At 43.3% G+C, this 15,716-nt stretch overlaps 1 long non-coding RNA gene across 1 annotated transcript in view; it reads right to left on the reverse strand.

Annotated features, from left to right (window-relative positions):
- Positions 1-15,177, reverse strand: part of LOC137547867 (uncharacterized) — a 61,881-nt gene extending 46,704 nt beyond the window's left edge. Inside the window, exon 1 of the long non-coding RNA XR_011026639.1 lies at positions 15,061-15,177. This is a non-coding gene — a long non-coding RNA (uncharacterized lncRNA). The remainder of the gene's footprint in view (positions 1-15,060) is intronic.
- Positions 15,178-15,716: the final 539 nt, after the last annotated feature.

Below are 15,716 nucleotides of genomic sequence, written 5' to 3' on the forward strand. Positions count from 1 at the left end.
TGAACAGTGCTCCTTGGGATGTTCAAGGCTTTGGAAATCTTTTTGTAGCCTAAGCCTGCTTTAAATTTCTCAATAACTTGATCCCTGACCTGTGTTGTGTGTTCTTTGGACTTCACGGTGTTGTTGCTCCCAATATTCTCTTAGACAACCTCTGAGGCCCTCACAGAGCAGCTGTATTTGTACTGACATTAGATTACACACAGGTGCACACTATTTAGTCATTAGCACTCATCAGGCAATGTCTATAGGCAACTGACTGCACTCAGATCAAAGGGGGCCGAATAATTATGCACACACCACTTTGCAGTTATTTATTTGTAATAAAAATGTTTGGAATCATGTATGATTTTCGTTCCACTTCTCATGTGTACACCACTTTGTGTTGGTCTTTCATGTGGAATTCCAATAAAATTGATTCATGTTTGTGGCAGTAATAAGACAAAATGTGGAAAAGTTTAAGGGGCCGAATACTTTTGCAACCCACTGTATATGGAGGCATCCATAGTCTCTTGTTCGGCGCCTCAGAACCATAGGTTTAAAACTATGTAGCGCATTCCCGGTGGCCGCAATGGATGCCGGGACGCATGATGCATGCTGGGATATGTAGTTCCCATTGATCTGATTACGTCTCCTGGCTATAAGATGTAACCATATCAATGAACTACATTTATTCAGATTAATTTGGTTTGATTGCTGCACCTAGGAGTACCTAGGTACTTGGTATCCTTAAAGTGAACCTGAGGTGAGAGTGATATGGAGGCTGTCATATTTATTTCCTTTTAAACAATAACGGTTGCATGCAGCCCTGCTGATCTATTTGGCTGCAGTAGTGTCTGAAATCAACCAGCAGCATGCAGCTAATCTCGTCAGATCTGACAATAATGTCAGAAATACCTGATCTGCTGCATGCTAGTTCAGAGTCTATTTCTAAAAGTATTAGAGGCAGAGGATCAGCAGGACAGCCAAGCAACTGGTATTACTTAAAAGGAAATACATATGGCAACCGTCATTTCATTCTCTCCTCAGGTTCACTTTAAAAACCAATGGTCAGCTTCATATGATCTTGTAAACAGTCAGGTGTGAGTGACTCACATGACCACTGAAATTAAGGTATCTACTGTCTTTTCATTATCTGGTAAGAAGGAGAGGAAGACATCAGCTTAATGGGATTTTTTTTTGTGTGGACAAGAGCTTTAATATGTAAAGCTCTAAAAAAATCCACAATAGCATTATGTTTAGCATTGGTTCTTGTTTTATATGAGAATCAAGGATTTTGTGTTTTTTCTAGATGAAATGTGTTTGGGGGATTTTTTGGAGTAAAGTCTAAAGTGACATGTTAGGTAAATGCCATTTACATAGCTTAAACACATAACCTCTTGTTTGCAGCTTGTTTAAAACAGTTTGCTAATTCAGGCCCAAAGAACAGATCATGAAATCTGTGAATAAACATGGACCCTGTATTTTGAAACTTGGGTATTAACCTTAAGGGAACTGTTGTCATTCAGCTTTCGTTCTGCTAACCCTGCAGATTTTTATTAGGGAAAATGTCCACTGTCATCATAAATGCTTAGAAAGCGTATAAATAATTCTTTAAAGGACATCCCAGGTGAAAATAAACTGATGAGAAAAACAACTTTATCCCACATACTTATTTTATATTTAAATTTAGTTTTTAAGTTTTAACTGTTTCATTATCTCTGCTCAATGACACCTTCATTGAAGTATGCCAGAGCTCAAATCTATGAATTATTGACCCTTGTTATCTCTTTTCTGCTCTCAGAAGCAATTGACTGACTGGAAAGTGTTTTATGGCTATAACCACTTATCAATGAGGGTTATGCTATAGTCTGACCCAGTCCAACCCAGTCCCAACCCAGATAGAAACAGTGAGTTACATACCTGAATTTTAAAGAGAGTCTGAAGCCAAAATAAATTCTTCTTTTTAAAGGCTATTAATCTTAACCAATATGAGTAGAGCTGAAACGCCACATTCCCGCGGCAGAACAAGGTTTTATTACCCCCCAAATCCCCGGAGCAAAAATCAGGGAACACTTCCTGTAAGAGGCAGAGCTTTGCGCTGTAGCTCTGCCTCTACTGGAGTCAATCGCCTCAGATCGCTGCCTCCCCCTGCCCTTTTCGGTCTTATTTCACTGAGAGGGGCGGGGAGAGGTGGAGAGATCCACGCGCAGATTGACTCCAGTAGAGGCAGAGCTACAGCACAAAGCTCTGCCTCCCCGGGCAGCAAAATCCATGACTTTGAAAGTCAAGGATGTTTTGGGTGCTAAGAAGCCCTCGTTCTGCCACGGGAATGCAGCGTTTCAGATCTACTCATACTGCTTAAGATAAATAGAAGGTAAAAAGAAAAATTAATAATGGCTTCAGATTCTCTTTAATTCTTTCAGGCAGAGAAAGAAAAAAAAGGAACACAGCCTAGTTATTTGTGTACTAGGCACTGTACACACACATGTCTATGTCACATGTCACCTCGAGTATCCTTTAAATGTGAATTTTTATTTTATTACTCATTTCTATGGTTTTGACATGGTTTCATTAGTGCTTTTCGGAGTACTTTGTACGCATCACATAACTAACTATTTCTCAGTGGGGTTTTATTTTATTTTTTAGGGAGAGGGGGGTATTTGTGGGAGAACTTTTTTGGAATAAGGAAGGGCATTAGAAATCCCACATTGAAACCATTTAAGAATACAAACATATTTACTACATACAGTACATACCGTATTCTGGTTGACACTTGAACCTGGTAGTGTGTGAAACATACAGTATCTTCCATTTTTGTTCTAACTTTATTCCTTACTTCACCAATATTATAGAAAGAAATCGCCTCACTGAAGCTACTACATTTTCCACATGAAAAGATGAGTTTTCTTAGACTATCTTACATATTAAATGACTCCCAAAGAGCTTCCCAGTGCCCAGAGAAGGAGAGCTGAAAGTGTCTGAATCACAAGTTGTCTGCTTCTCTTTCCAATGTGCTCCCATCACAGAGACAGGCAGGGACAGTGTTCTCTGCAGGAGGTGCATTTTTGTCAACAGATAGTATAATGCTCACGTTACACTTTTGTGTTCTAACAGACCTTTTCAGCATCCAAAGAAAAATTCAAGTACCTACAACTGGACAGCTTTTTGGTTCTAGAAGATATTTCATCAGGCCTAAGGTACATACAGTGGGATGCGAAACTTTGGGCAACCTTGTTAATTGTCATAATTTTCCTATATAAATATTTGGTTGTTACGATAAAAAATGTCAGTTAAATATATCATATAGGAGACACACACAGTGATATTTGAGAAGTGAAATGAAGTTTATTGGATTTACAGAAAGTGTGCAGTAATTGTTCAAATAAAATTAGGCAGCTACATAAATGTGGGCACTTTTGTCATTTTATTGATTCCAAAATCTATACAACTAATTATTGGAACTCAAATTGGCTTGGTAAGCACCATGACTCCTGACCTACATACACAGGTGAATCAAATTATGAGAAAGAGTATTTAAGGGGGTCACTTGTAAGTTTATCTCCTCTTTTAATTGTCTCTGAAGAGTAGCAACATAGGGGTCTCAAGACAACTCTCAAATGACCTGAAGACAAAGATTGTTCACCATCATGGTTTACGGGAAGGATACAGAAAGCTATCTAAGAGATTTCAGCTGTCTGTTTCCACAGTTAGGAACATATTGAGGAAATGGAAGACCACAGGCTCAATTCAAGTTAAAGCGGAATATAACCCTGCATTTCAACTTTGCTCTAAAACATTATTTACAGTATATTATATGCAACCAGCATTTTTTTTTTACTAGACCAGCATTGGAAGGGTTACACAGGGCTTTAAAGTTCCTTTAGATTTCTGCAGACGCATCCAAAGCTGAAATAGATACATTTTGTTTACATAATGTATCTAAGTGTTGAATGTGACTCATCTCTCTCACTGAGAAGGAGCTTGGACGACAGCCAAAGAGTGTGTAACTGTTTATCAATAGATACATGTAACTAAATAGAATGTATCTATCTGAACTTCTGCATATCTCTCCAGGACCTTTAAACCTCTGTGTTTAACCCTTCCAATGCTGGTCTAGTAAAAAAAAATGCTTTTTGCATATAATATGCTGTAAATAATATTTTAGAGCAAAGTTGAAATGCAGGGTTATATTCCGCTTTAAGGCTCAAAGTGGCAGACCAAGAAAAATTTCAGATAGACAGAAGTGACGAATGGTAAGAACAGTCAGAGTCAACTCACAGACCAGCACCAAAGACCTACAACATCATCTTACTGCAGATGGAGTCACTGTGCATTATTCAACCATTCGGCGCACTTTACACAAGAAGATGCTGTATGCAAAAGTGATGCAGAGGAAGCCTTTTCTCCGCCTACAGCACAAACAAAGCCAAATGAGGTATGCTAAAGCACCTTTGGACAAGCCAGCTTAATTCTCAAATAAGGTGCTGTGGACTGATGAAACTAAAATTGAGTTATTTGGGCTTAACAAGGGGTGTTATGCATGGAGGAAAAAGAACACAGCAGTCCAAGAAAAACACCTGCTACCTACAGTAAAATATGGTGGTGGTTCCATCATGCTGTGGGGCTGTGTGGCCAGTACAGGGACTGGGAATCTTGTCAAAGTTGAGGGACGCATGGATTCCACTCAGTATCAGCAGATCCTGGAGACCAATGTCTAGCAATCAGTGACAAAGCTGAAGCTGTGCCAGGGCTGGATCTTTCAACAAGACAACGACCCTAAACACTGCTCAAAATCCACTAAGGCATTCATGCAGAGGAGCAAGTACAACGTTCTGGAATGGCCATCTCAGTTCCCAGACCTGAATATAATTGAAAATCTGTGGTGTGAGTTAAAGAGAGCTGTCCATGCTCAGAAGCCATCAAACCTGAATGAACTAGAGATGTTTTGTAAAGAGGAATGGTCTAAAATACCTTCAACCAGAATCCAAACTCTCATTGGAACCTACAGGAAGTGTTTAGAGGCTGTAATTTCTACAAAAGGAGGATCTACTAAATATTGATTTTATTTCTTTTTTGTGGTGCCCAAATTTATGCACTGCCTAATTTTGTTTAAACAATTATTGCACACTTTCTGTAAATCCAATAAAGTTTATTTCACTTCTCAAATATCACTGGAAAATACAGGAAAATCATAACGATTAACAAGGTTTCCCAAACTTTTGCATCCCACTGTACACACTCTTTTTACTCTTGTTGTCCCGTTGGAGATCGGCATCCAATCCCCATGGTCAATGTGGCTGGGCCGATAACACAAATGGAGACAGACGGCACACAAATGGCTCCAGCAAATAACTAAATTAGCAGCATACAGAGGCACACGACATGTTTTGGGCGGAGCCCTTCCTCAGGTGTGCCACACCCATCACCTGTGAATCCTAAATAATCCTAAATACCAACCTACAAGAAGTCATGTCACGGTCACATAATTAACATTAATACAAACAATAATTTAAAGTCCAGATCCAGCATAATCCTTCTAGGGAACTACACCACTGGTGTCTACCCCAGCAATTTACTAAGGAATAGGTCACTAGGTATGTTCATAACACAAATATGCACCATTACAACATACCCCCCAACTTTTGGAGCCAGGAAAAAGGGATACTAAGACACGCTCATGCCACACCTTTAACCACGCCCCCATTTTTCAAAACCACACCCCTCCCTTATACAGTTTCCCCCTCAATCCTATGCAGAGATTGGCGCATGGAGCGATGGTAGGTAAGCTATTTAAAGAATAATCACAGTATACATATGCGATAAAGGATATAAATTAAAGTAAACAGCTCTACATGAAGAGTTATGAATATATTAAATAAGAAAATAAAGACTGATATGTGCAAAATATTGAATTCTTTATTTCTGGCAAAAAAACTTCACATATCAGAAATGTTAACACAGTGCCTTCAAGTGCATAACTCTTGTCCCAGGATTGTAAATGCATACAATCACACAACTAACCCTAATTAAGTATCTTGTATCACAATATGGGTTATTAATCAAAGCAATTGCACAGAGGAATGCAACCAATATGATTGATCCATACAGGATTTCTAGCACTTCACAAGCATATTGAAAGATAAGATATCCACCTCACTATTAACCTCCCTGGCGGTAAGCCCGAGCTGAGCTCGGGCTATGCCGCGCAGGAGGATTTCTTTGGCTCTACTGGGGCGATTCGCCCCATTCAAAGTGCTGTGCGCGCAGCCAGCACTTTGCTAGCCGCGCGCACAGCTTGATTGCCGCCGCTCTGCGGCGATCGGCCGCTCGCAGCGGCGAAAGAGGGCCCCCCCCCGCCAGAGCCCTGCGCTGCCCGGACCAATGAGTTCCGGGCAGCGCTATGGGCTGGATCGGGTGCGCCTGACGTCAGGACGTCAGCTGACGTCCATGACGTCATCCCGATCGTCGCCATGGCGACAGGAGAAGCCAAACAGGGGAACGCGTTATATACGCGTTCCCCTGTTTGCTATTGATGCCGGCGACGATCGCACTAGAGGGACACATGCGCCCTCTAGTGGTGTTTCATGTAGCTACCACTCTGGTAGCTTTACATGAAACAAAAAAAAAATAAAAAAAAAGGATTTTTGCCAATTTTGCAAAAAAAAATTAACCGCCAGGGAGGTTAAGATGCTCTGTAACCAGATAGCCAGGGCAGGGATCCCTGTCTCACTCTCTATCAACTTCAAAGACATTCCTTGCTGAGCCTATAGTTTTATGTTGTTGTGCTGCTGCTGAAGTTCAGCGTGAGGCAAAGCTGCAGAGTATGATGTGATGCATGTATTTTAGTGTTCTCTGCAAAGACTCTGTGCAGTGAAACAGTCAACTGCAAACTCTCCTGCTCTGTGAAGAGGTCGGGACATTTGTCCAGTGCTCCCATGATAGAGGCTGCAAATCGTTAGTGTCACAGCGAAAACGTGACACTTGGCTGGTCTGTTACAAATAATAGAATTTTTTAACGATACCAATCTTGATACAATCCTGTTTCAGACATTCTGTTCAATTAGTTCAACCTAGGAGAAAAGGACACATTGCAAGATACATTTCAAACTCAGGTTTTTGTTCAGACCATTTGGATATACACAATTGAATTTTATAATCCATTTAGCCTCATATTGTAACAGCAACTATTTTCTGTCATCATCTCTATAAAGTTTTGGCACTTCCTCCACCACAAACAACTGTAACTGGCTGGCCCTGTGACGTGACTGCAGAAAATGCCTGGATACAGATGTCTCATACTCATTTTTGCCCAATGCAAAATTTGTGACATCCCTCTTGTGCTCCTGTATCCGCTGTTTCACTGGCCACTCCTTCTTTCCTCCTTCTACACATATCCACAGGGACACTTGAGCCTGTATACCACATACGGACTCAAGCATGAAAACCTGCCCCTAATGGGTATGCTCGCACCTGTGGAAGCATGGGAGATGCTGCTACCTTTTAGGATGGCACCACAACAATTACAGCTAAGACACGGGAATGTACTCTTCCTTGCTCTCTATATTTACATACCCAATTTTTTATGGTCTTACCCCTGCGGTATGCAAACGTTGCTGGGCCAGCCTGTACAGACACCTGTCAGCTGTGCAGCTGTGCAGCTGGCAATGCAATCGGTTGCTGAGGGGGGGGGGGGGGCAGAGCGTGGAGGGGTGACGAAGCGGCATGTGTGTGATGTCACGCGCTGGGGGGGGGGGGGAGCCACGTGCACAAATAAGTTGTCTGTCGCTCGGCCAAGTTGATCAGCCCAGCGGATCGCTTGTGAAGCAGCGCTCACTGTTACTACACCTGACTATCAGCTAAAGCCGTCTTTATCGGCCCCATAGGGCCCTTTTACACTTAATCAGTTTCTCTCAGTTATGACTGAAAGAAAACTGATTTTCAAAGTAATGCCCATGTTTTCCTAAGGCCTCTTTTACACTTAACATGTTTTAACTGAAATCTTCTTCCCAATGCACTGCTATGGAAAAAAACGCGTACTAACGCACACTAACGCACACCAGCGCACACAAACTGATTAAGTGTAAAAGGGGCCTTAAGCTGAGTTTAGTCAGGCCTGCGTACGAGGCTTTACACAGTACTTTCTTTACTTATTAAAAGTGAAAAGCTTCCTAGGTATTTTTTATATGTATAGCTAATCCATTTCACTCATTGTGAAGGGCTGGTTCAAACTTGGACTCATTGCTGATTGCAGGCGATCAGCAAAGCGCTGTGACTAATGTATCTCTATGGGATCATTCTCACTGCAGCATTTGTGATTTGCATACTCTTTGCATGCAACATTTTAGGGGGATTGCATTGTGATTCTCGTTCTTTTGAACCGGAATCGCAAATTGTGGTAAAAGTGTGAAATTGCATGTCGCAAAATCACGATTGCGCTTTGCAATTTGTGCTCTCAGTGTAAACTAGCTCTAACTCCAAAGTGTCTAGGCCATTGATCCACAAACTATGGCCGGTGGGCCGAATCCGCCTCCCCCCCCCCCCCCCCCGCATCAAAAGGTCCGGTCTGCCGGCCTGTGCTGCCCCTGCTATGGTATATCAAAAGATTGGTTTACGCTTTCCCGCCACACCAGAGAGACCTGTGCTGCACATCTACCTGTCTGTCTCTCCCACCTCGCTACCTCGGCCTGCGCTGCGTCCATTATCCTCTGCAGGAAAGATAGCAGCCACGGGTTGCCATGGTGATGTCCAAAGGGGCAGTGACACGATGTGCCGTGCAGAGCTTATGCTTCCTCTCCTCCACAAAGCAGTGAGGGGAGGAGGCGCCAGCTATGCATGGCACATCACGTCACCGGCCCTTTGGACGTCACTATGGCAACCCGTGGCTGCTATCGTTCCCACAGTGCGTGGGCAGAGGCAGGCAGAGGCAGCATGAAGGGAGCTAGGGACAGGTAGATGTGCAGCACAGGTCTCTCTGATGTGGCGGGAGAGTCGCACGCCAATCTTTTAGTAAACAAGTGGGAGAAAAATGAAAGGGTATCGGCACTAACATACATAGATTCCACTACCGAGACTGTGTCTCACTGCATGCTCTGGGCCAAGCTGAAGTAATTTTGATACAACATAGGAGACTGCTGTCCAGCACTGCTGTGATTTTATTTGCATATTTGTGCATACATCTTGAACTGCTTGCAACAGAAGAGAAGGGTGCAAAAACCTGGTGGCAAGTGGTGTCGTGGTCGCAGGGCACTGAATTATTATTATTACCTTATAAAGCACCAACATATTCCGTGGCGCTGTGTGCATTCAGGAATTCAGTGCCCTGCACCCACCACACCATTTGCCACCTTGTTTGTGCAACCTTCTCTTCTGTTGCAAGCAAGGTGTATGTACAAGTATGCAAATAAAACCACATCAGTGTTGGAGACCCGTCTCCAATGTTGTTATCAATCTTTTCATATTATCAGTCACATACCAACTTATTTAGCCTTAGGTTTATCTATCCTTAACTTGATGATTTTCCAGCACTAGGCAATGCCAACCAAAATGTTACCACACACACACACACACACACACACACACACACACACACGCACGCACGCACGCACGCACGCACGCACGCACGCACGCACGCACGCACGCACGCACGCACACACACACACACACACACACACACACACACACACTTACTTTTCTTTTCACTGGGAACTTCACCCACAGACGAGTTCAGCAGTACGCCTGCAAATGTAACCTTTTTTTTAAAGAGAGAGCTTGTCAGCTACAAATTCAAATTTCATTTACCCACTGTTATATGTTTAATATGCAGCCTGCAACCTTACCCTGCATTGTAAGCACTTAAATCTATTCAGAAATGTTTCTGCTGTAATAAATCTTATCTCAGTCAGCCTGGCTCTATTTTTGCCATTGCCAATGAGAAGGAAGTTTGTCACCCCTCCCACATTCCTGATTCTCACTGATTGGCTGAGGGCAGTTCAGGCCTGAGGGATTGGCTGACGGCAGAAAAAAAGGTAAGGGAGGAAATTACATGAGGATTGGCTTCAGTTACAGTGAATCAAGATGGCAAATTCAAAGAACAGAATTCTCTTTATTTACTATATAAAATCCTCTGAAATTAAAATGCGGACAGTGCATTATGGATCCATCTGAAAATGGCGCCTGCGAATAATGGTGTTGCCGCTAATCCGTTTGCCGCTTATCGCTATTTAACGTTAAAGCCTTATTGTTATTTAAGGTTAAAGCCTTATTGTTATTTAGCGTTAACACACAGAACCCTCTCTGTACCTATCCCTAACCCCTAAACCCTCCTGGTGGTGCCTAACCCTAACCACCCCCCTGGTGGTGCCTAACCCTAAGACCCTCCTGGTGGTGCCTAACCCTAAGACCCTCCTGGTGGTGCCTAACCCTAATACCCACCTGGTGGTGCCTAACCCTAAGACCCCCCTGGTGGTGCCTAACCCTAAGACCCCCCTGGTGGTGGCTAACCTTTAGATCCCCCCTGGTGGTGCCTAACCCTAACGACCCCCCTGGTGGTGCCTAACCCTAACCAACCCCCTGGTGGTGCCTAACCCTAACCACCCCCCTGGTGGTGCCTAACCCTAAGACCCCCCCCCCCCCCCGTGGTGCCTAACCCTAACCACCCTCCTGGTGGTGCCTAACCCTAAGACCCCCTGGTGGTGCCTAACCCTAACCACCCCCTGATGGTGCCTAACCCTTAGACCCCCCCCCAGTGGTGCCTAACCTTGACAGTGTTACATTAAATCCATTCACCGTTTTGCAGTTAAATAACGTCTGCAGTTTGGCTTATGTAGGGCGCTATTGATAAATAACGTTACTGTGGGCAATAACGTCTACTGTTTGGCAAATGAACAGCACTATTGATAAATAACGTTAGTGTGTGCCACTATTGATAAATAACGTTAGTGTGTGCCGTTTTTCTTCTTTTTTCCCTGTGCGCCATTATTATGCTGTACTAACGATAAATAGCGATAAGCGTATCTTTTTAATGCGGCGCCATTTTTATGCATAGGCGCTGTGCGCCATTATTCACTGATCCGGTGCAATATATATGTTATATAAGTAGAACAAGTAGTTATCTACTTATATATGTGTTTTTTTCCTGGGATAGTATGGCTGTCCCTGCTGCTTTAAGGAATGCCTTCATCATCCAATGCCTTGCTCTGTGACAAGGTGACCCATATTTTGCCAAAACACAGTACAGTGACATTTTTAGAAATTCACTACTTTTCTAGAGAGAAAAGTTGATTCACGATTTTTTAAACCACCTAATTTATGATAGTGGCATAGCCTACCCAGTTCTCCTTGAATCACAGCAAACCTCCCCCAACTTATTAACATACCCTTTTCTCATAACCTGAAGAAAACCACACGGACTACTTGGCATTGGATAAATTTTCGGCCAAAGCAGCCCATTTATTTAAAACCAAAACATAGTTAATGAACAAACTTTCCAATAACCCAGATATCTTCTTTATTCACATCAAACATAAACAGTAACAAAGAGCACTGAGGTAAGGGGTCCGGAGGCACCACTTAAGATCCGTAAAACCTTCCAAAAAACGTGGCGATGCAGCCTAGATCCGGCCCCCGGCCGCGTTCACCTGACTCGGGGACAGCTGCACACCCCATTAAAGCGACACTTCCGTCGAATCGTCCCTCTTGTAGGATTGTCCCTCGACAATCCTTTTCCCGATCCTCTCTACCTCCGGAGCCCCTACCCCTCCAGCTGCAATGACAAAAGTTAACCATACTGACTACCTATCCAACTAAGGGAGGGAGGGAGGGAACTTTTCTACTACCTAACGGCTAACTAAGCCCCGCCTACCCTCTTCGCTATCCCCTACTCTTCTGCCCAGCCCCTTCCTGCCGCCCCGGACAAGATTAACTCCTCCCCACCCCACACGTAAACAGGCCGTGCCGCCCAGCCCGGGAAAAGACTACTCCTCCCCACCCCACACGTAGACAGGCCCCGCCCCCTGTCCCTGGAAGGCACCCCTATCATGCTGGGCCTTGCGCTTATTGCGCTTCGCTCCAGCTCCAGGCCCTTTCCTTTTTGGTAAAAAGTAAAAATAAATGCATAAAGTATTTACAAAATGTAAAATATAGAAACATAAAAAATATGAATTCTGAAGTATCCTCTTGCTTTGGTCCCAGCACAGTTTCAAAATCCATGTTACTTGGTGGGAGTTCTATTTAGGGTCTATGCCTGAGGCAAACTTGTGAGGATGCGCCCCCCTCAATTTGGAATGATCGCACAGCGCCCAACAATTTGGTATGCTTCAGTTAAAGGGAACCTTAACTGAGAGGGATATGGATGTTTACTTTTAAACAATGCCAGTTGCCTGGCAGCCCTGCTGCTCTATATGGCTACAGTAGTGGCTGAATCGCACACCTGAAACAAGCATGCAGCTAATACAGTCTGATTCAGTCAGAGCACCTGATCTGCATGCTTGTTCAAGGGCTGTGGCTAAAAGTATTAGAGACACCGGATCAGCAGGAGAGTCAGGCAACTGGTATTATTTTAAAAGGAAAAATCCATATCCTTCTGAGTTTAGGTTCCCTTTATTGTTATCACATGACATGCTGCAGCTCAACACAATGGGCTCGATTTACAAAGCGGTGCTAACCCAGTTAGAGACTTTAGGCGTGATAACCATTTTTATCATGCCTAAACTCAGTTTAGGCATGATAAGTTTAGGCATGATAAGTTTAGGCATGATAAGTTTAGGCATGCTAAGTTTAGGCATGCTAAGTTTAGATAAGTTTAGATCGCATGCAAAGTCCCGCACGCAAAGCAGCGCCATTAAACTATGCAAAGTGCACCAGACTTTGCTAGCGCAAAACTTTTGATCAGCTGTGCACTGCGGTGCTAACCCAGTTGGTGCTTAAACTTATCACGCCTAAAAACTTATCACACCTAAACTTATCATGCCTAAACTTATCATACCTAAACTTATCACATCTAAACTTATCATGCCTAAACAGAGTTTAGGCGTGATAAAGGGCTTTTCACCAGGGTGCTAACTGTTAGCACCGCTTTGTAAATCAGGCCCAATGCCATACTGGCTGGCTGTGAGTCTGTGACAAACAAACTCCTCTCTCTTAGCCACTTCATTCCTCCTCAGTCAGGGCATGAAGTGGCTCAGTCATTCCTCCTCAGTCAGGGCAGCAGTGCCACCTCCTCCCTTCTGCTGTGCAAGACAAATAAAATACTGCTGCTCTCCTGCCTTCCCCCTCCTCACTCACTGTAAAGGTGGCCATACACTGGTCGATTTGCCATTAGATCGACCAGCTGACAGATCCCTATCTGATCGAATCTGATCAGAGAGGGATCGTATGGCTGCCTTTACTGCAAACAGATTGTGAATCGATTTCAGCCTGAAACCGATCACAATCTGTTGAGCTGCTCCTGCCGCCTGTGCCCCCTCCCCTATACATTACCTGACGCTGGCTCTCGGGCGTCTTCTCCGCGCTGTTCTTGCTCCATCCCGGCGCTTCCTGTGTCACTCCGTGACCAGGAAGTTCAAATAGAGCGCCCTCTATTTGAACTTCCTGGTCACTGCAGTGACACAGGAAGCGCCGGGATAGAGCCGGAACAGAGCGGTGCAGCGCTGAGAAGACGCCCGGGAGCCAGCGTCAGGTAATGTATACCTGATCGGATCGGCCGCCGCTAGCGACGCGCTCCCTACCCGCGGGCGATCGAGGGTAATTTCCCGCACGGCGCGATCGACGGACCGATCCGATTCCGGAAGGAAATCGGATCGGCGGGTGCGTTTAGCGCGAACGATTGGCAGCAGATTCGATCCCAGGATCGAATCTGCTGTCGAAACGGCCGCAAATCGGGCCAGTGTATGGCCACCTTTAGTCTCCTCACACAGCACAACAAGCTGCTTTTCCCCAATGACGACCTCTTCACCTCGCTCTCCTCTTACTCCTCCTCCTACTCTGACTGCATGCTGTAAGTGGAAACACACAGTCCAAACATGTCGCCCTTGTAATCTCTGCGCCTGATGCAAATGTTTCACCTTGCTTCATGAGAGAACTGGCCTTGGTTCCAAGGCCCTTATTCAATTCCATTTTTCTCCTAAATTTTCTAATTGAAGATTTTTTATCTTCTGTTTAAAATAACTTTTCAGTATTGTACAACTGAAAAAACAAAAGGTAGGTGGAAAAGTACTGTCAAAATTATCCTGAGTGTAATACATAATACATTGTACAGCCACATACAGCTTGCCTGTTTCAATTAGTTTTATGTTAAGGTGGGTACACACGTCAGATAAAAGTCTTTTGGAAAATGAAAGATCACAGACCAATTTTACCCCCTTCCATGTAGTATGAGGGCCATACTCTACACAGTCTATTCTATTGAGCTGAACTCCTCATCAGATAAAAATCTTTACAGCATGCTGCACACAAAAATGCTGTACACATGCAACAGATCAGTATCTGCAAAAGATCAGTTCCTGCAAAATGCATTCATAGTCTATGATATCTGCAGATCCTCATACACACCTTGTTTAACAGACAATCATCTGCAGATCAGATCCACCAGGAGGGATTTTCAGATCTGCAGATGATTGTCAGATATGCAGATGAAGTCTGTTAAACAAGGTGTGTATGAGATCTGCAGATATCATAGACTATGAATGCATTTTGCAGGAACAGATATTTTGCAGACACTGATCTTTTGAATGCGTACAGCATCTTTGTGCACATCATCTTTCAAAGATTTTTATCTGATGGGGAGTGCAGCTCCATAGAATAGACTATGTAGGTATGGCTCTCGTACTACATGGAAGGGGGTAAAATTGGTCTGATATCTTTCATTTATCTTTCAAGTGTGTACACACCATAGGTTGTTTATGTAAGGCATTGGTGCCCAACCTTTTTTTGTGCGAGGGCTGCACTTCATATCAAGATAAATCTTGTGGGCCGGAATACATACATAAAAAAACGTAAATATAAATCTTTAACATTTTTCTAGTAACAGTTAACATAGTGTTGGAAAAGGGAAGGGAACAACAAACCAAGAATTGTTGTACTCACCTTATGATGCTCATATTCTTAATGTGAAGTTTGCAGTGTATGTGCAGAGCACAGATTGGTACAGTGATGTCAGCAGAGTCTAGCAGTGGTACCTGGGTGTATGTGCAGAGGCACAGTTTGGTGCAGTGATGGCAGCAGGGGAATTGGTAAACAAAACACTGGCAGCAGGGGAATTGGTAAACAAAACACTGGCTCTGGCTGCTCGGAAAAAACTCTGGCTCCTCGCAAACCTACCAGTCACAAAAACTTAGATGCTATTCATACTGCATTTTACTGGCCTCTATGAGCAGCGGTGGGCCAAAATTTTGCATGTGCAAAATTTTACATTAAAATTCGTAATTAAGCATCATAATCGTAATGCGAAATTTCAGAGAAAATTGTAATTTATTTCATATTTAATAGTAATATTTATTAATTTCACGTAATTTTCCACGTAATTTTCACGCAATTCTACAAACGTTTATTCCGACTTTGCCAGTTAATAGCAAATCCCCAATACATGCTATTGCTACCAAAATTACTACATATGTTAAAAAGAATAGTGGGTACAAGTGGTGAAAAATAATTTTTCAAAAAGACTTTGTAGATTTTGAGAAAATCGATTTTCTTTGCATTTTTAAAATCGATTTTCCCAAAAACTACAAGGTCTTTTTTTT

The sequence above is a fragment of the Hyperolius riggenbachi genome, chromosome 1, assembly GCF_040937935.1.
Source record: "Hyperolius riggenbachi isolate aHypRig1 chromosome 1, aHypRig1.pri, whole genome shotgun sequence".
Lineage (NCBI taxonomy): Eukaryota > Metazoa > Chordata > Amphibia > Anura > Hyperoliidae > Hyperolius > Hyperolius riggenbachi.